General features: G+C 47.8%; 1 protein-coding gene across 1 annotated transcript in view; it reads right to left on the reverse strand.

The window, feature by feature from the left end:
- The window catches only part of PHF2 (PHD finger protein 2), a 134111-nt gene that overhangs the window by 65552 nt on the left and 47494 nt on the right, over positions 1–21065 (reverse strand).

The following is a 21065-nucleotide window of genomic DNA, read 5'->3' on the forward strand; positions in this document are numbered from 1 at the left end:
AGAGCTCCTCCCACGCAGATGGCAGGGCTACAGGCTTTAAGCCATTTGAGGAATGAAGACAGAGTATCAAAGGACACAACCTAAGACATCAATAAACTTCTGCAGAAGCAAACCCAGCAAAATGGAAATGCTTTGTTTTATTCTGATACTTTTTTTAGTTAAAAGTGACATGAGGCCAGGTGTGGTGGCTCATGTCTGTAATCCCAGCACTTTAAGAGAACAAGCTGGGTGGATCACTTGAGGTCAGGAGTTCAAGATCAGCCTGGCCAACATGGTGAAACTCTGTCTCTCATAAAAATACAAAAAAATTTAGCTGGGGCATAGTGACACACACCTGTAATCCCAGCTACTCGGGAGGCTGAGGTGGGGGAATTGTTTGAGCCCGGAAGGTGGAGGTTGCAGTGAGCTGAGATTGCACCACTGCACTCCAGCCTGGGCAACAGAGTGAGACTCTGTCTCCAAAAAAAAAAAAAGTGACATGAGAATGGCCATCTGTAGCATGTAAAGAGGCTCCAAGACTAAATAAGAACACAGTGGATAATGGGCAGGGCACAGATCCAGACAACTCCCAGAAGAAGAATGCAGCAAACAAACTGGAAAATACTTCAACATCTTCCTCTAGTGAGCAAATGCATGTAGATAAAACTGACCAGTAATTTTAAAAATGGACATTCGCCCCAGGCAGCCCTAGAATGTCACTATAGAAGGGGGTCTGGGCAGCAAGCTACCTGGAATGGAAGCTACAGATGTGAATGAAGCAAACTGTTTTTAATCAGAGCAAACAAAAAAAAAACAAACATAAAGACACTGCTGACCTTAAGGAAATAAAAAAGGATTATAACAGAATACTATGAAAAATTATAGGTCAATAAATTACATAACCTGGATGAAATGGAGAAATGCTCAGAAGCACACAAACTGCCAAAACTGACTCAAAAAGAAACAGGACATTTGAACAGACCTATAACAACTAAAGAGATTAAATCAATAATAAAAAAACCTCCCCCAAAAAGAAAATCCCAGAACCACCAATAGTGAATTCTATCAAATATGTAAAGAAGAATAACACCAATCCTTCTCAAACTTTTTCAGAAAATAGAAGAGTGGGGAACATTTCCTAACTCATTCTATGAAGTCAGCATTACCCTGAGTCCAAAACCAGACAGAGACACTATAAGAAAAGAAAACTACAGACCAGTATCTCTACAGAATCCTCAACAGATTCTTGATGTAAAAATCCTCAACAGAATACCAGCAAATAAAGTCTAGGAGCACATTAAGGGGACAATGCACCATGACCAAGTGGGATTTATCACAGGAATGCAAGGATGGTTCAGCACATGAAATAAACCAGTCCTTCAACCCTGAAGCATCACGTCTGACTGCAAGAAGAAAAAGATGCAACCCTGGGGCTCTGTCCCGGAGGCTGGGACAGCAGAAGTTGTGCTTCTCTTTCCTTCACCTAGGAGGAAAGATATCATTAAGTGGGTAAAATACAAGAAGAAGCAGGGCTCACTGGGCTCCTTCTCCTGAGCCGGCACAGCCCTCTGTCTCATTCCTATAGTCCCATCTCTCCCAATCCTTCCCCAATTCCCCATCCTCCCCAAGACACATTATACCATATTAACACAATGATGAAAAATCCTATGTGACCATCTCAATTGATACAGAAAAAGCACTTAACAAAATCTTTTCATGATAAAAACACTCCACAAACTAGGAACAGACGGGAACTTCTTTAACATGATGAAAGCCATGGATGAAAAATCCACAGCAAACATTGTATACAATGGTGAAAGGCTGTAAGCTTTTCCCATAAGATGAGGAACAAAATAGGATGCCTATTGTTGCCACTTCTGTTTAACACAGCACTGGAAGCTCTAGCCAGAGCAATTAGGAAACAAAAATTCCTGAAATAAAAGGAGTCTGAATTGGAAAGGAAGATATAAAATTATCTTTATTTGCATATGACATAATCCTGTATATAGAAAACTCTAAGGAATTCATACACAGAAAAACTTTCTATAGCTAATAAATAAATTCAGAAGTAGCTGCAAAACAACACACAAAACCAGTTGGATTTCTATACACTAGCAATGAATAATCTGAAAATAAAATCAAGAAAGCAACTACCATTATAATAGCATCAAAATAACAAAATATTAATATATAGGAATAAATTTAACCTAGGAAACGTAAGACTTGTACACAGCTGAAAGAGGTCTTAAAGGATACAGTAAATGGAAATATATCCCATGTTGATGAACTGGAAGACTTGATAGTGTTAAGACAGCAATACTACCTAAAGGAATCTACAGATTCAATGCAATCCCTATCAAAATCCCAACAACTTTGTTTATAGAAATGGAAAAGCTAAGGAAACTTACACTTCCTGATTTAAAACTTACTACAAGGCTATGATAAAACACTGTGGCACTGGCGTAAGGATAGACATATAGATCAATGCAATAGAACTAAGACCTCAGAAATAAACCCATACATCAACAGCCAACTGATTTTTAACAAGGGTTCCTAGACCACGCAATGGAGAAAGAATAATCTCTTCAAAAAATGGTGCTAAGGCAAGTGGACATCCACATGCTCATGCCTGTAATACCAGCACTTTGGGAGGCCAAGGTGGGCAGATCACTTGAAGTTAGGAGTTTGAGACCAGCCTGACCAACATGGCGAAACCCTGTATCTATCAAAAATACAAAAATTAGCTGGGCACAGTGGCACACACCTGTGGTCCTAGCTACTCAGGAGGCTGAGGCACGAGAATCACTTGAACCCATTCCTTTAATGAAGTTGGATGCCTACCTCACACCACATACAAAAATTAACTAGAAATGGATTGACAGCCTAAATATGAGCTAAAATTATAAAACTCTTAGAACATAGGAGTAAATCTTCATGACCCTGAATTTAACAACAGATTCATAGATATGACACCAAAAGCATGAACAACAAAAGAAAAAATTGCTAATTTGGATTCCATCAAAATTAAAAACTTTTTTGCATTAAAGGACACTATTAACAGAGTAAGAAGGCAAGTGACAGAACAGGAGAAAATATTTGCAAACCATAAATAAGACAAGGGTACGGTATCCACAAGATATAAAGAACTATTACAGTTCAACAATAAAAAGACAATCTGATTAATAAACAGGTAAAGGACTTGAACAGACATTTCTTCAAAGAAATACGCAAATGGACAACAAGCACATGAAAAGAAGCTCAACATTCTCAGTCATTAAGGAAATTAAAATCAAAACTACAGTAAGATAACACTTCACACCCACTAGGATGGCTACATTTTATTATTATTATTATTAGTTATTATTATTATTATTTGAGATAGAGTCTTGCTCCGTCGCCCAGGTTGGAATGCAGTGGCGAAATCTCAGCTCACTGCAACCTCTGCCTCCCAGGTTCAAGCAGTTCTCCTGTCTCAGCCTCCTGAGTAGCTGGGACTACAGGTGCCTGCCACCACGCCCAGCTAATTTTTGTATTTTGAGTAGAGATGGGGTTTCACCTTGTTGGTCAGGCTGGTCTCAAACTCCTTACCTCAGGTGATCCACCCACCTCAGCCTACCAAAGTACTGGGATTACAGGCGTGAGTCATTGTGCCTGGCCAATTTTTTTTTTTTTAAAGTAAGTGTTAGAGAGGATGTGGAGAAATCATAACCCTCTTACATCAATGGTGAAAATGTAAAATGGTGCAAGCACTGTGGAGAAAAATTTTATGTTTCCTCAGAAAATTAAACATAGAATTACAATGTGACACAGCAATTCCACTGACAGATAAATACCCAAAAGAATTAAGAATAGGTACTCAGGCCGGGTACTGTGGCTCATGCCTGTAATACCAGCACTTTGGGAGGCCAAGGTGGGCAGATCACTTGAAGTTAGGAGTTTGAGACCAGCCTGACCAACATGGCGAAACCCTGTCTCTATCAAAAATACAAAAATTAGCTGGGCACAGTGGCACACACCTGTGGTCCTAGCTACTCAGGAGGCTGAGGCACGAGAATCACTTGAACCCAGGAAGCAGAGGTGGCAGTGAGCCGAGATTGTGCCACTGCACTCAAGCCTGGCCAATAAAGCGTGACTCTGTCTCCAAAAAAAAAAAAAAAAAAAACAAAAAAAGAAATGAATAGGTACTCAAACAAATCCTTGTACACAAATATTCCTAACAGTATTACTCACAAAAACCAAAAAGTGGAAATTGCCCAAATGTCCACTGACAGATGAATGGATAAACAAAATTTAGTCTGTATGTACAATGGAATATTATTCAGCCTTAAAAAGGAATGAGGTCCTGATACACCCTACAATGTGGATGAATCTTGAAGGCATTACACTAAATGAAAGAAGCATGACACATAAGGACTAATGCTGTATGATTCCACTTATGTGAAATGATAATATGTTTATAATAGGTATATCCACGGAGACAGAAAGCTGACTGGTAGTGCTTTCAGAGGGTGGGAGGAGAGAGGAATGAGGAGTTACTGTTTAGTGGGTACGGAGTTTCCTTTGGCAATTAAAATATTTTGAAGCTAGATAGAGGCAATGGTTGCAAAGCATTGTGAATTTACTAAGTACCACTGAATTGTTCACTTTAAAATGATTAATATTATGCTATGTGAATTTTAACTCAATAAAAGAGGAAAAAAGAACCTGGCCCTGTAAGAGTAACAGCATCACCATCTCCATCATCACCATCACCATCACCAACATTGCGACACCATCATTATCATCATTACCTCAAACACTATCACCACCACCATCATCATCATCTTCACCATCACCAACATTGCTACATCATCATCATCATCATTACCTCAACCACCATCATTATCATCACCATCACCATCACCAACATCACCACACCATCATCATCATCACCTCTACCACCATCACCACCACCACCATCATCATCATCCTCACCACCAACACCATCACCAACATTGCCACACCATCATCATCACCTCAATCACTATCATCACCACTACCATCGTCATCACCAACATCGCCACACCATCATTATCATCATCACTTCTACCACCACATCACCCTCACCACCAACACCATCACCAACATTGCCACACCATCATTATCATCATCACCTCAACCACTATCATCACCACCATCATCATCTTCACCATCACCATCACCAACATTGCCAAACCATCATTATCACCATCACCTCAACCACCACCACCACCATCATCACCATCACCATCACCAACATCACCACACCATCATCATCACCTCTACCACCATCCACCACCATCATCACCCTCACCACCAACACCATCACCAACATTGCCACACCATCATTATCATCACCTCAACCACCATCATCATCACCGCTACCATCACTATCACCAACATTGCCACACCATCATTATCATCATCACCTCCACCCTCATCACCATCATTTTCATCACCATCACTAACATTGCTACACCATCATTATCATCACCTCAATCACCATCATCATCCTCACCAACATTATCATCACCATGACCTTCACCACCACCATCACCACCACCATCACCACCATCACCAACTCCATCATCACTAACTCTGGCTGAGCGTTCACTCTGAGACAGGCAGCATGTCAAGAACTCTAATAGCATTATTTTCCAACAACCCTGCAATAATGGGAATTCTTATTATTAGCCTTATTTACCACAATAGGGAAACTGAGGTAGGTATGAGAGCTTAAGTGCCTGCCCACAGACAGAATAGTCTCCTTATTCATTCACTAAGGATAGTACTGCCCTTGGCCTTGGGGCATTTATACATGCAAATGAAGCCAGGTAAAGAGATGGGTGGGCCTCCCCAGAGTGAATACTCTGTTAGAGTGAGCTGTTACTACTAGTGCCCGGTGTATCAGACTAACCCTGCAAGGCCACCAGGGTCTTGGGCCCTAGACGGGTGTTCTCTTCCACAGCCACCACAGTCCTGAGTTCTGGAAACAGAGCATGAAGTCCAGAAAAAGATCTTAGCAAACTGTTTTTGAAAATAAAAAGTTCACTCTTTCTTAGAACACAAGCTAAAGTCAATTCACGCACTCCAAAGAGTCAAGTGTAAAAGAAAAGCCATCTAAAGCACAACGTGAGGGAATATTTGTCTGCTCTTAGGGTGCAAAGTGACTTTCTTTATAAAGAAACAAACAAAAATTGGAAAGGAAACTCAGAAAGAACACTGATGGATGAAAATTATGCTCCAAAACACCAAAACAAACTTTAAAATGCACGCTATGAAAAATACATCAAATATGGCAAAGTGTTAATATTCTTCCTTCATGAAGTTTATACTAAGGGTGTCTGCCCAATAGAAGCAAAGACCCAAAGCCAGGAACGGGACCAGGGCACAGCACTACGGCATGTGAAGAAGAGCTCGGCACAGAGGAGGGCAGGACAGGGCTAGAAAACGTCACATGCACTGACCACAGTGCCATGTATACCTCAGGTTCTCATCAGTGACACTGAGTTTCAGCCACATGCAAGGACTTTTGTGGGACCAGATGAGCTGGGAGCTGAGAACAGTCCCTTCAGCACCATCATTATTCATTTCAAGGACACATGTTATAATACATTGACCTGGAGGGGAGCTGGTTGAGTTCTTAGAGCCCAGAAATTAGACCCAGAATCCACACTGCACATCAGACCCCACATCCATGTGAGACCCCAAATCCACACCCACAGCCACATCCCTGCTCCATGTCCATGCACACATCCATAGTCACACCCATGCCCCATGTCCACACCCTCACCTAGCCCCTGACTGCTCCTGGCTGTGCCCTCACTGCAGCATCTGGAGCAGACGAAGGCACAGGATGGCCTACACCACCCTGACCTGGTTCTGCCACCATCCCAGCAGGGTCCTTGCACACTTATGGCCCATCACACACACCTGCCTGCCAGGCCTTTATGGGTTTGTGCTGACCCTCAGGCAGAAGGTCAGAGGTCAGAACACCAAACTCAGAGTAGGACAGACAGACTCGGGGCTCAGTTAGCAGGGCCAGCACTCCCTGAAACATGGCTGTTCTGGGGACAAGACTTGGGGTGAGAGGCTGGAAATACCAGGATCCTCACAGGGCCTTTGGATAGGAGGCCCCGAGGGACTCGCTCTCCAGGTTAGAGATCAGAAGTCCAAATGGGTCTCACTGGGCTAAAATCAAGGCGTGGGCAAGGGCAGCTCCCTCTGGAAGCTCTAGAGAGAATCTGTTTCCACCTCCTCCAGTTCCTAAAGGCCCCTGCACTCCCTGGCTCCTGGCCTCTTCCACGTTCAAAGCCAGTGATGGCCAGCTGAGCTCTCACAGACGTTGCCCTGACTCAACCCTCCTCCCGCCCTCCTCCCCTCCTAAGGACTACCTTGATGACGCTGCAGCCGCCGGGTCATCCAGGACAGTCTCCCCACCCACAGCTGGGTGAACAGCCCCAACTCCATCCACAGCTTCCCTTCCTCTCCTCTTGCCATGCAACTTAAAGTTGCAGGATTAGGACATGGGTGACAGCAGGGGCGGTTATTCTGCCAACCGAGCTAAGAAACACACCTCAGGGTGACCTCAGGCTTGGCATATGGACAGACTGGCTGGGCCCTGACTGGACCCCAAGCCCAAATCAAAGCCTGTGTGAGGCCCAGCAGTGCCTGTGAGTGTAAGGAAGTCCCAGTCTCCTCCAACTCCATCCCTCTGGCATCCCAGGCCTCACCCTCCCTGTGATGTAGCAGGGACAAGGTGACAACAGCCATGGTGAGTCAGCGACTCAGCACAGGAAGGACAAGCCATAGCCAGGAGCTGCACCCACAGCCTGGACCACCTTGGTGCACGGAAAGGCCCCCAAATGCCCCAGATGGTTGGGCACATCCCTAGTGAACAACAACCTTTTAATAGTCCAGGGGCTGGCGCACCGCAGAAGTAGCTGAAGGGCTCTCCAGACCTTGGCTCCAAGGGTGCAGAGGGAACTGCCCTGTCCAAAGGCCACATGGGAGTTAGGGCTGCAGTCAGTAAACAAGGATGGAGATCAATATGTCCTTAAAATATACCTCTCCACCAAGAATCAGGTTCCCCGGCTCTGGACGTTGGCACAGGATCCTGGATCCTGGGGACAGACAGCACAAGCCCACTTTACAGGTGGGGAGGCCGAAGCTCGGGGGTCACAAGAACGTACACAGCCAGCACCAGGACTCAGAGGCACAAAGGTCAGGTGGGGATCCGGTCCTCACACCTGGCCCCGCCCTCCATGCAGTGCCTACCTGTGTGGCTCCAGGCTCTGGGCCAGTGTCCACTGTTGGACACTCTGCCCTGGCACAGCCAATTCACTTACACAAGGAGAGGTCCCTTGTGGGCTTCCTTCTTCCAGCACCACCCACCCCTGGGCCACCCACCCACCCATGAACTGGGTGGCACAGGTGACAGGCCTCACCTTAGCCAGGACGGTTGCCTTGGTCAGTCATTTACTGCTTTGTGCAGGAGATCCCAAGAGACTGAGAGAAAAGAGAGGTGGTCACGGTGGGAGGGTCCTTCTGCTGCCCAAAAGAAGCTCAGAGAACCAAAGGCCTCAGCACCCCCTCACCACCTAGGTGCCTGGGCCAGACGCAGGGGCTGTATCCAAGGCCTGCCCACCAGGGTGGGGCGACCACTGGGCTGCCCCTCCTCCCCCACCAAGGCTGTAGGAAGTGGACCTTCCACAGGGATCCAGACGAGATCCCCTGCTGACACCGACCCTACATCTGCATTGCTGCTCCAACCTACCGCCTGTGCCACCAACCCTGACAGTGGTCACTTGGCAGGTGAAACTAAGTCTCAGGGCTTTCAGCCTGGCTCTGCCACTATATGCCGAGGAGACAGCACCTAATGAGGATCCAGGGCCCTGACTGTGCAAGTTCCAGTATAGTGGGCTCCATCGGGGGCCATCCTGTCCTCACAGGAGAGGCTGTTTGCTGACACTGGACATTAATTTTATTGTACCAGAATTAGAGATCTCTAAATGCCCCCTAAGAAATTACTCAAAAAGTTGGCAAAACGAAAATAAGAGAATAATAACTACAGAAAAATGGAAAATACTTTCCTCGCACTAAAGAAAGGAGCATAAGACACTGAGAATCTAAAGGAGACTAGGTAACACCAAACAGTTACGGCATCCCAAGGCCATGTTAGCAGAAGACTTCATTATTTCAGAGACAAAAACAAGCACATGCTTCTTTCTCATTAACCCAAAACCAACCTCATCCCCTCACTAATGCAGAGGGGCAATTCCCAGATGTCCACATACTTGCGGCCTGTGTCCACTCTGCCCTCTGCAGGAAGCCCATCGTGGGCCACCTGAGAGGCAACCAGCCAGATTTTGTTGACTTCAAAGGTTGCCGCCCATGGGGACAGGGCTGGCTCACAGGAGCTGATTTCGCAAAGGACCCCCCAGCCAGGCCCACTCATCCACCTGCATTCTGCAAACAGGCCCTCGTGCCTCACCTGCTGCCCCCGCCCCAGCATGGAGATGCATCCCAGGACTCAGACAGAGGCTCCATGAGGACCCAGATGTGGGGGAGCGGTGAGGATGGTCCTCACAGAACCAAGGCCCCTGACTCAGACCTTTCAGAAGACAGAAGGTGGGCCTCTCCCTCCTGGGAACAGGCGCTGGAGCCCTCTGCAGGCCGCTGGCCACCTGGCCTCGCACACTCCCAGGCTGGGCCCTGCGGGTCTGTTCCGGGAGCCCACCCACATCTGCAGAAAGAGCAGGCCACAGGCTGCTGGTGGTCAGGTGAGCCGGGACTGCAGAATCAGAGGGAGAGCAGGGCATTTGGCTGAGCTGAAGCCCAGGGATGCCTTCTGAGGCTGTGCTAAGCAGGGCTTCTGCTTCTCCAATAACTCAGGGCAGACCAGACCAGGAGAAAACCCAGGAGCTGAGAGAGGCAGTGCCTGGCCACACACAGACCTCAGAGGCCACCAGGGGCACAAATGTCACCCCAGGACCTTAGTATTAAACAGAACATCAACAAAAAGACAAAGCTGGCCAGACCTCTTCTCTTTTTAACCCTGGCTAAGAGCAGCACCTCCTGAGATGCCCCAGGGGCTGCACTCCTTCGTGCTACAACAGAAGTTTGTTGGCCGAAGTGCAAACTTCAGGGGCCGCAACAGGCCCACCAGGGCTGGACAGCAGGCATAAAGCACAGGGCACGGGGCGCCACTAGCAGGTATGGAGCATGGGCCACTGGGGGCCACCAGCAGGCGTGGAGCATGGGCCACTGGGGGCTACCAGCAGGTGTGGAGCACGGGCCACTGGGGGCCACCAGCAAGCGTGGAGCACGGGCCACCAGGGGCTACTAGCAGGAGTGGAGCACGGGCCACTGGGGGGGCCATCTGAGCACCAGCCTGGTGAAGGCCCACATCCACCACTCCCCCAACCGCCTTCTTGGCCTCCACACTCCACCCTGAGGACACCTGAATGCTCAGTCTTGTACAGGCAAGGTCAGCGGAGCAAAGTGCCAGCCCAGGACGCCAGCCCAGGATGCCGGATCAGGTCCTCTGAGCAAGTCCTCCTCAGCCAGTGAGGATGAAGCCGCCCGGTCCCTAAGACAGGGGCTACAACGAGAGCGGTGTTTCCACCCACTCACAGGCCCAAGGGTCTGTGTCACAGCTTGTGGCCTCCCAGGAGCTGGGAGATGGCTGGGCAGGCGTCTTGTAAAGGCACGCTGAGGGGTAAGGGGAGGGCGAGGACCAAGGACAGACCCAGGCCTCAGAGCTACAAAGGAGAAGCGGAGAACACCCGCCTGAGCCAATTAGGCCTGGGGGTGATCCACCTCTGCACAGGCAAGTGAGGACTGCAGATCCCCAGTGTACCACACAGTGGGGAAGGACAGGCAGCTGCCTGCGAGCAGCTGGAAGAGGACTCAGACCCACAGGGAAGTGACCAAGCACCAGAGTGAGGCCTGGGACCCGGCTTAGCACACATACAAACACACATGCCACACATGCATACACACATACACAAACACACCACATACAGGCAGACATACCACATGCACACACCACACACACACAACACACATGCGGACACATGCCACACACACACAACACACACACAGATACAACACACATGCAGGCATACATACACAAACACACTATGCACAGACACACACATGCACACACACCACACATGCACACACATCACACACAGACATACCCCAAACACGCAAACACACCACACACATAGACACAAATACCCATGCAGACACACACCACACACCACACAGACACAAACACACCACACACGCAGACACACACAAATACACAACAAATATGCAGACACATACCACACACATGCAGACATACATATACACCACACATGCAAACACACAACACACGTGCACACACGCACACAAACACCACACATACAGATACACATTACACACAGACATGCAGGTACACATACACCACACCTCCAGGCACACACACACACCACACATTCAGGCACACACACATCACACATGCACACACAACACATATGCAAACACACACGTGCAAACACACACAAACGTGCAGACACACAAACACAGAGACACACAAACACCACACACAGGCACACATATACCATACACATCACACATGCAGACACACACCACTCACACACAGAAATACACACAGATATAGACACAAACACATGCAGACACAAACACAGGCATACACACACATACACACAGGTGTGCAAGCGCAGAGTGCTGTGTGACCAGGATGCTGTTATTATTACAATTTTTAAAAATAAAATAGATCTTTACTTACTGACATGGTAAGACATCAAAAATATATTGTTAAGTGAAGAAAAGCTTGTTTGAGAAGAATGTGTATGGTACAATTCTTTTTGGTGGAAAACCCAAAACAAAATAAGTGTGCGTATGTGCGTGTTTCTATGTCCACATCTATGCACACACAGGTGTGTGCACGCATGCATGTGCATGTGTGCACTGTGTGTGCCTGTATGCCCGTTTGTGCGTGCACGAGTATGCAGGCAGATGTACATTGCCATGTGCATGCATGCGTGTGTACATGTCTCTGCACCTGTCTATGCACGTGCCCACAAGTGTGTCATGTGTACGTGGTTCAGTCCACCACACTCACCTTGCCCCTGGGGGACCCCAGTGGTGAGAAAGGGATGGAAGGCTGTGTGTTCAGGTGGCACAGGTACAACAGCTGCATGAGCTCACTTGCACAACCAGATGAGGCCACGCTGGCTATTGGGTTCATCTGGGCCAACTGTGACCCCAGCTTCCCCAAACTGAGTCAACTCCAAAGAAGTTTAAATCTCATTTAGTGCCCAAAGCCCAATAACTAGAAAGAAAATAGAAATTTCAAACACAGGCTGGGCGCGGTGGCTCACACCTGTAATCCCAGCACTTTGGGAGGCCAAGGTGGNAGATGTACATTGCCATGTGTATGCATGCGTGTGTACATGTCTCTGCACCTGTCTATGCACGTGCCCACAAGTGTGTCATGTGTACGTGGTTCAGTCCACCACACTCACCTTGCCCCTGGGGACCCCAGTGGTGAGAAAGGGATGGAAGGCTGTGTGTTCAGGTGGCACAGGTACAACAGCTGCATGAGCTCACTTGCACAACCAGATGAGGCCACGCTGGCTATTGGGTTCATCTGGGCCAACTGTGACCCCAGCTTCCCCAAACTGAGTCAACTCCAAAGAAGTTTAAATCTCATTTAGTGCCCAAAGCCCAATAACTAGAAAGAAAATAGAAATTTCAAACACAGGCTGGGCGCGGTGGCTCACACCTGTAATCCCAGCACTTTGGGAGGCCAAGGTGGGCGGATCACAAGGTCAGGAGATCGAGACCATCCTCGTGAACACTGTGAAACCCCATCTCTACTAGAAATACAAAAAAATTAGCTGGGCCGGGTGGTGGGCGCCTGTAGTCCCAGCTACTCGGGAGGCTGAGGCAGGAGAATGGCACGAATCGGGGGGGGGGGGGGGGCGGAGCTTGCAGTGAGCAGAGATCGTGCCACTGCACTCCAGCCTGGGAGACAGAGAGAGACCCTGTCTCAAAAAAAAAAGAAAGAAAGAAATTTCAAACACGGAGGTGAGTGGGTGTGGCAGTGATGAGACACTGCAATGACTGAGTGTCAACTTGACTGGACTGAAGGATGCAAAGTATTGATCCTGGATATGTCTGTGAGGATGTTGCCAAAGGATATTAACATTTGAGTCAGTGGGCTGGGAAAGGCAGACCCATCCTTAACCTGGGTGGGCACCATCTAATCAGCTGCCAGCGTGTGGCTGGAATACAAAGCAGGGAGAAAAACCTGAAAAGACTAGACTGGCCTAGCCTCCCAGCCTACATCTTTCTGCTGTGCTGGATCCTTCCTGCCCTCGAACACTGGACTCCACGTTCTTCAGTTTTGGGTCTCAGACTGGCTCTCCTTGCTCCTTAGCTTGCAGATGGCCTGTTGTGGGACCTTGTGATAGTGTGAGTTAATACTTACTAAACTCCTATATAAATATATATATCCTATTAGTTCTGTCCCTCTGGAAAACCCTAACTAATACAGACATCAAAGGAAATGGCTAAGAAAAAGAAAACTGAAAGGGGTCGGGGGTGGGGAGTGTAGAATTCAGATGCTTCCAGAGGCCCCACAATTGCCTCTTGGGATCTCTAAAGAAGCCTGCCTGCTCTCTAGGAAAGTAGCTTGCTCCCCACAAAACCTGTGCTCTCTCCCAGGTGCTGCTCTGGCTGCCTAAGATCCTCAGGCAAGGGCAGCCCCAGAGGGGAAGCGGCTCTTCTGAGCTCTTCCCACAGGAATCCTTGTTCTGCAGACAGTGGCTTTCTCACGGGTGACATGGAATTCTGACCCCAAGCATGCCAGTGGTTGCTAGCCCTGCTCATGGAGCTGTGGCCCTGCTGCAGGCTATAGGGTGCAGCCTCCCATGAGGCCTTGAGTCGGCTAGGGGTTGCCTTCAGGGGAGCTGGAGGGTCCAGCACAGAAGCACAGCCAGGGATGGACACCTAGCCCTAGCCCTGGCCCCTGGCTCAGACACCCTCCAACCATGCCACCCTCCAGACCATGCCAAGCCTGGAATGATCTCCTGGACAGCACAACTGGATTGCATTCCTGGTTTCTTCTATTGTTGTTCAGAACATTTATTTAATGTAAACCATACTTTTTGAACCTAATTTTGACATTTAAAAAAAAAGTGGCTGGGTGCAGTGTCTCACACCTGTAATCCCAACACTTTGGGAGGCCGAGGTGGGCAGATCACCTGAGGTCAGGAGTTCAAGACTAGCCTGGCCAACATGGAGAAACCCCGTCTCTACTAAAAACCCAAAATCAGCCGGGTGTGGTGGCACATGCCTGTAATCCCAGCTACTTGGGAGGCTGCGGCAGGAGAATCATTTGAACCCAGGAGGCAGAGGTTGCGGTGAGCCAAGATTGAGCCATTGTACTCCAACTCCAGCCTGGGCAACAGAGCGAAACTCTGTTTCAGAAAAAAAAAAATACATATATACATATATATATATATATATATACACACACACATATACACATACACATATATAGGAGAAACATCAAATAAAAAAAGGAAGTGGCCTCTTTCACTCCCAGAGGTGAGGCAAACAGGCAGGGACTTCGCCTTACTTTGCGGCCCTCTGCAGCATCTGGCACAGGGTTCAAGGCACTCTGTCAGAGCTCAGTTGGTGTCAGGCACACATTCAAGTTAGAAATGTCCCTCTGGCAAGGCTTATCTTTTAATAATACAAATCCACAACGCAGGTGGGACCGCAGGGCAGGCACTCTTACCCTTCTAGTCAGGGGACTAACTTAGGAAGGAGTTTCCTGAACCCCATCTGTATGTATCAAAAGCTTTAAAAAGATTTGTACCCTTCAGGCCAGAATTCCACATTGACAAATCTATTTTAAGGCAGAATGCACAGATGCACACAAAGACTCATGTTAATGTAGTCCCTCCCATGGTTATCTAAAACAGCAAAAACTAGGAACAGCACACATCCCCAGTAAGGGTCAGGTAACCAGGGCATGATGCGCTCGTATGATGGGAGTATTACACAGCCATTAAACAATGGGTTGTACATGTTTTTTAGTTTAGAAGTTTAGAGTTAGGCAGACACTAAAAACTACAGCCCTTTTCCCTGGTGCTAGGCAATGGCCACGTTCTTTCTTTCCTTACACTTTTCTGAGGTTTTCTAAATCACAGAAAATGAGCATGTATTCCTTTTATAACTAGCAACAAAAGTCCCGCTTTATTTTTAAAACCAGAATGGCCCCTGACAGCTCCCTTCCCAGCTCATCTCTTCCTGGCTTTCCTGTGTCCTGATCCCCTGCAGAGAAGGCTTCCTAAGCCATCCACCCTGGAAAGAAGCTGAGGACCCCTGTCTCCAGACCAGTGGGCAGATGGATTACTGCTGTTTGGAGTCCCCCAGGTGTCTCACAAGGAACCTGTGGGGAGGAGGGAAAAGATCAGTGTCAAGGGGCTAACAGGATGGCAAGAGCAGGGCTCCCAGCGCAGCACATGGGGCACCACCTGCAGCCTGTGACACCCAGTGCACGAAGAAACCCTGGGCAATGACTGCCACCAACAACTGTATGACCACAAGAGGTAATCAACATCAGTGAGTCTCAGACTCCTTCTCTGCAGAGAGTGGATCATCATATCCAGTAGAAGGTCAATGACAGAAATACTGGAGGGATTGTATGTACCATGCCTACCATGGTGCCTGTAAAGATAGTTTACTGTTTGTCATAGTTATCATCACTATCACCATCGTCATCACCATCACTGTCACCATCATTACTATCACCATCATTACCATCACCATAACTGCTATCATCTATCACCATCACCATCATCATTATCACTATCACCATCAACATCACCAACACCATCATTCGAAGCCAATTGCCCTCATTGTACATATCACCAAGTGCACCCCAACCAAATGCGGGACTCTCTCCCCCAGAGTCCCCAGAGTCAGCTTCACCAGCTCACTCATCATCACCACCGCATTGTATCTGATCGACCATCACCCATCATCACTGCGTATTTCGACCCATCAGTCACCACAGTATCTCCGCCATCATAACGCAACAATCAGCCATTAATTGAACTATCACCATCACCCATGTTCAGGATCACTATCACCATCCATCACCTATCACGCGGTTCAGGCATCACCATTACTATCACCTTCGAATCTCCCCTTATCATGACCTTATCCAGCCCACACCTATAGCACCACTCATGCGAGCGTACAGGTCACTTATATCATCAGCCGCACGATCTCTAAATCATCACCGATGTCCACCTATTACTACTGTCCTACCTGATCACCACAGCATCACATACTCACCGCTTCATTGCGACATATCGCCAGTCATGCGCTAGTCAACCGGCGATGTACTATCAGCCATCAAGTCCGATCCTCAGCACTCAAGCTCGCACGCTCGATTGCCACTGCCCAGGGTCCTATCAATCACCATGCTTTATATTACGCATCACTCAGCCCTACCATCAACTTGGTGCATCATCTGTGTACGCAACCAACGCATTGCGCATCAGATGTCAGGTCTTAGTCCCCATATCATCATTAATCTACCTATCACCACCACCATCATCACTATCACCATCATCATTATCATTATCACCATCACCATCACCACTATCACCATCACCATCATCACCATCACCATCATCATCACCTTTGCCATCATCACCATTACTATCACCATCATTACCACCATCATCACCATCATCATTGCCATCACCATCACCACCATCATTATCACCACCACTATCACCACCATCACTGTCACCATCATCACCATCATCATTACTATCACCATCACCACCATCATCATTACCATCACCATCGCTATCATTACCATCATCATCCTCACCACCACAATCATCACTTTTTTTCTGCTGGGCTGATGGACCATGACCCTAGCTTTCATTTCTGGCAGGGGGTAGCTGAGAAAGTGCAAAACTCCATGGACAGAAAACACAGAATCTCCATGGAAAGAATGTTAACATCTCTTCTCTCTTTCCAAGTGTGCCATGTCCACTCCTCCAGGCCTGTGAGCTGAACAGACCCCAGCTCAGGCCCTTCCTGTCTTTAAAGAAAGGATGGAGCAGCTAGGCAGCCTCTGTCCAGCTGGGCTGTGCCCACACTTCACCCAAAGTTTCTTCTTCCCAAGCCATGATGCCTTCATTTGCACTTCTCTGTGCTTCTCTTCAGCAGGAGAGGGCAGCCAGAGGGAACAAAAGCGAGCTGGGCACAGAAGCCACAGGGGAAACAGAAGTCACGGGGGTATAGAAGCCAACAGGGAAAAAAAGCCGGGTCAGTAGGCAGGAGGGGAGTCTCACCACCCTCCATGTCTGCCCCAGGGACACTGCTCCAGGAATCTGGAACATGCCCTGCTGCTGGATGAGGAAGTGAGGTCCACCCTGTGCTGCTTAAAGAGCCTGTGCTGCTTTAACTTCTCAGTATGTCACAATCCACAAAACAAGTGAGTGACGACCCTGTAAGCCAAAGTCACTCACTCTAGAGGGAGGCGGCCATGGTCTGAGGCAGAGGGCAAGTCCTGACACCTTGTGCCTCTCCCGTCGGCAGCCTCGGAGCAGGTAACTCAGTGCCTTCCTTCATCCAGAGAAGGGACAATGCACCAGCGGCTCCACAGGCACTTGTGAGGACTAAACAGCAAGAAGAGGACGTGTAGAGGCAGCAGCACCAGGTCCACCCAGCAGCCAGGAGGAGAGGCGCCAGCCCAGGAGCGGACAACCCACAGAGACTTCCGGTCTGAAAATGTGGGCCAGGTGTGGTGGCTCATGCCTGTGATCTCAGTGCTCTGAGATGCTGAGGTGGTGTCCTTGATACTTGAGCCTAGGAGTTTGAAACCAGTCTGGGCAACACGACAAGACCCTGACTCTACAAAAAATTAAAAAATTAGCCAGCCAAGGTAGCACATGCCTGTAAATCCCAGCTACTCAGGAGGCTGAGGCAGGAGGATCGAGGAGATCCTCGCTTGAGCCCAGGAGTTTGAGGCTGCAGTGAGCTATGACTGCTCTACTGCACTACAGTGTGGGAGACAGGGTGAGACCCTGTTTCAAAAAAAAAAAAATCAGAACCCCAATCCCCACTGGGACCTACTGAGTCAGAACCTGGTTCTAAAGACAAGCCAGGTCAGGGCACCACTATAGCAGAGTCTGTTTTAGGGCCCTTGGCCAACCCTGAGTGCCCCATCACTAATTACCCAGGGTTCTCCGTGACCCATCGGGACTCGAACTTCTGTTACGGGGACCACGGAATCCCATCTAGAGGAGCAGCCCAAATGCATGGCTCAGGTCCCAGAGCTGCCTTCCTGCAGGCATCTTTGCATGCGGCCACGGAGTCTGTGCCGAGGTGCTGCCTTTGACCCGCTTCTCTGGGAATTCACTTCTTAACTACATTTCTAGAATATATTTGCTCAAAGAAAATCCCAAACATGACCAATGGGAATCACATACGGAGCAGAGCCACCTGAACCATGGAGGCAAGACACTCACCCTGCACAAGCCCTGATTACTCAGCTCTCAGGCAAAGTGCTTTGCCAGGAATATCTCAATAGCCCCAGACAGCTAAAGCTCTGTGACCAGGAAGCCTAGAGGCCTGGCACCGGCTGTGCTCGCTTATAGAGGAAGTGGGGAAGCCCTGGAGTTCCCATTGGCACCATCTGTGAGCACACAAGAGCATGTCAGGGCTGGCTACAGCATGGGCCTCACACAACTGGCCCTTCTCACAACCCCACAGAGACACTGGTGGGTGGGGGACACCCCTCCCAGAGCCCTGCAAGAGTCTGCTGCAGCCAACCTTGTGGATGCAAAAATCAAAACAATTCAGGACAATACCACAGCTGCCTATTATTCTAAAAAACATCAAGACTCAAAATAAAAGCTTGCTGGCAAATGAGTCATATGTACCTAAGGGAAACCTCCATCTACTTCTGAAATGCATGTGAAGGATGTAGTACACAATACGAAAACTCATTTTCCAAATCACAAAATGAAAACGTATCTGCCTGACTAGTGATTTAAATTGTGACTTTAAGTAAACAGTTTATATAAAAGGCTACACAAACTGCTTTTTGCCATATGCAAAGCTGTGCAACGTCACTTGTAGTAATAAATGGAACCTGCAACTGCAGTAAGATTTCTCACCTATCAGGCTGGCAAAGGTCAAAGGCCTAGGGTGCCTCACATGCTCCTGCTGCCACAGACCAACAAGCATTCTCACATATTCTTGGCAAAAACACCCATTAGTAAAAACTTCTTGGGTAGGAGCTGTTGGTATTTCAGACACAGACACCCGTTGCCCGTCCTCTCCCCATAGATACGTGGATCATGTGTATTCACTGCAGCAGCAATAGATTAGAGCCAAGCTGAGTGTCCATTCTTGGGAGACTGAGAGGAATATTCTGGAGTGCCAAGAAGTACAAATCCTGTATTTGCTGATCTGGAACAATTTCCAGGATGTATATTGTTCAGCAAAGAGCACAAGTTGCAGAAGAGTATACAGACACACCTTTTTAGTTTGTGGAAGATCGAAGGAAATGCATAAATATGCCCGTCTGTAATCAGAATGTTCAGGAAAGACACACAGCCCCTTGATTGCAGTGGCCATCTCTGGAGAGGTCACACTTTGGTGGCTGTGCTCAGCAGGAAGAGAGGGCAGGCTTCTCACTGGAGACAAAGTTTTGACTACTCAATATTTTCCTCTATATATATATTGCTACCCATCAAGAATTTTAAAGAATATTTTTAATCCTGGTGAGACACAGTGGCTCATACCTATAATCCCAGCACTTTGGGAAGCCAAGGCGGGAAGATGGCTTGAGTCCAAGAGTTCAGGACCAGCCTGGGCAACACTGCAAGACCTCATCTCTACAAAAAAAAAAGAAAAGAGCCAGGCATAGTAGCATACGCCTATAGTCCTACCTACTCTGGAGGCTGAGGTGGGAGGGTCACTTGAGCCTAGGAGTTAGAAGCTACAGTGAGCTATGACCACACCACTGCACTCCATCCTGGGTGACAGAGCAAGACCCTGTATTAAAAAATAAAAGGAATATTTTTAATCCCAACAAACTGCTTTGATTCAAATCAGAGCTATTTTAATTTAAAATTTTACAACTGACTTTTAAAAGGTTTTTTTTTTGTTGTTGTTTTTTTTTTTTTTTGAGACAGAGTTTTGCTCTTGTTGTCCAGGCTGGAGTGCAATGGTGTGATCTCGGCTCAATGCAACCTCCACCTCCTGGGTTCAAGCAATTCTTCTGCCTCAGTCCTGAGTAGCTGGGATTACAGGCACACACCACCACACCTGTCTAATTTTATATTTTTAGTAGACATGGGGTTTCACCATGTTGGCCAGGCTGGTCACAAACTCCCGACCTCAGGTGATCCACCCACCTCAGCCTCCCAAAGTGCTGGGATTACAGGTATGAGCCACCACGCCTGGCCAAGAATACTCTTCTGACTCTCAAAAATAAATCTGTATAGAATGCAAGTCAAAAAAAGGGATGATATGCACAGAACTTCCAGAGACAGTTGCCAGAAGCAGGCAAGAACTTGAGGCTGTCACAGTATCCGAAAGAAGACTGAACAGAAGCCCATCCTGCCCAATCTTCTGATCTGTGAAACAAGGACAGGAAAGTCAGGAGTGGAGACTGAGTTTGCCACAGCACTTTCAATCCTTCAACAATCACTGCCTGGCACTGCTGCAGGAGGCCCAATGCACAGGGAGAAGTCTTCTCTAAGACCATCCCAGGGAAACGTACACACTAAAACAAAAGAAGCCCCAGAAGTCACATTTCTCCAAATAGGAAGCAGGGAGGCAAGTGTATACAGATACTCCAGGTGACCTCCTCTGGATGGTAGTGTATAAGGGAACAGTCTTTTTGTTTTCCAATTTTTTTTACTACAAAAACATTATAAAGTATAATAAAAGCAAACAAAATGAAACAAAACAAAACAAAAACCCACACAGTCTGAAAAGAC

This window comes from Rhinopithecus bieti, unplaced genomic scaffold (genome assembly GCF_001698545.2).
Source record: "Rhinopithecus bieti isolate Rb0 unplaced genomic scaffold, ASM169854v2 scaffold_29034, whole genome shotgun sequence".
Classification (NCBI taxonomy): Eukaryota; Metazoa; Chordata; class Mammalia; order Primates; family Cercopithecidae; genus Rhinopithecus; species Rhinopithecus bieti.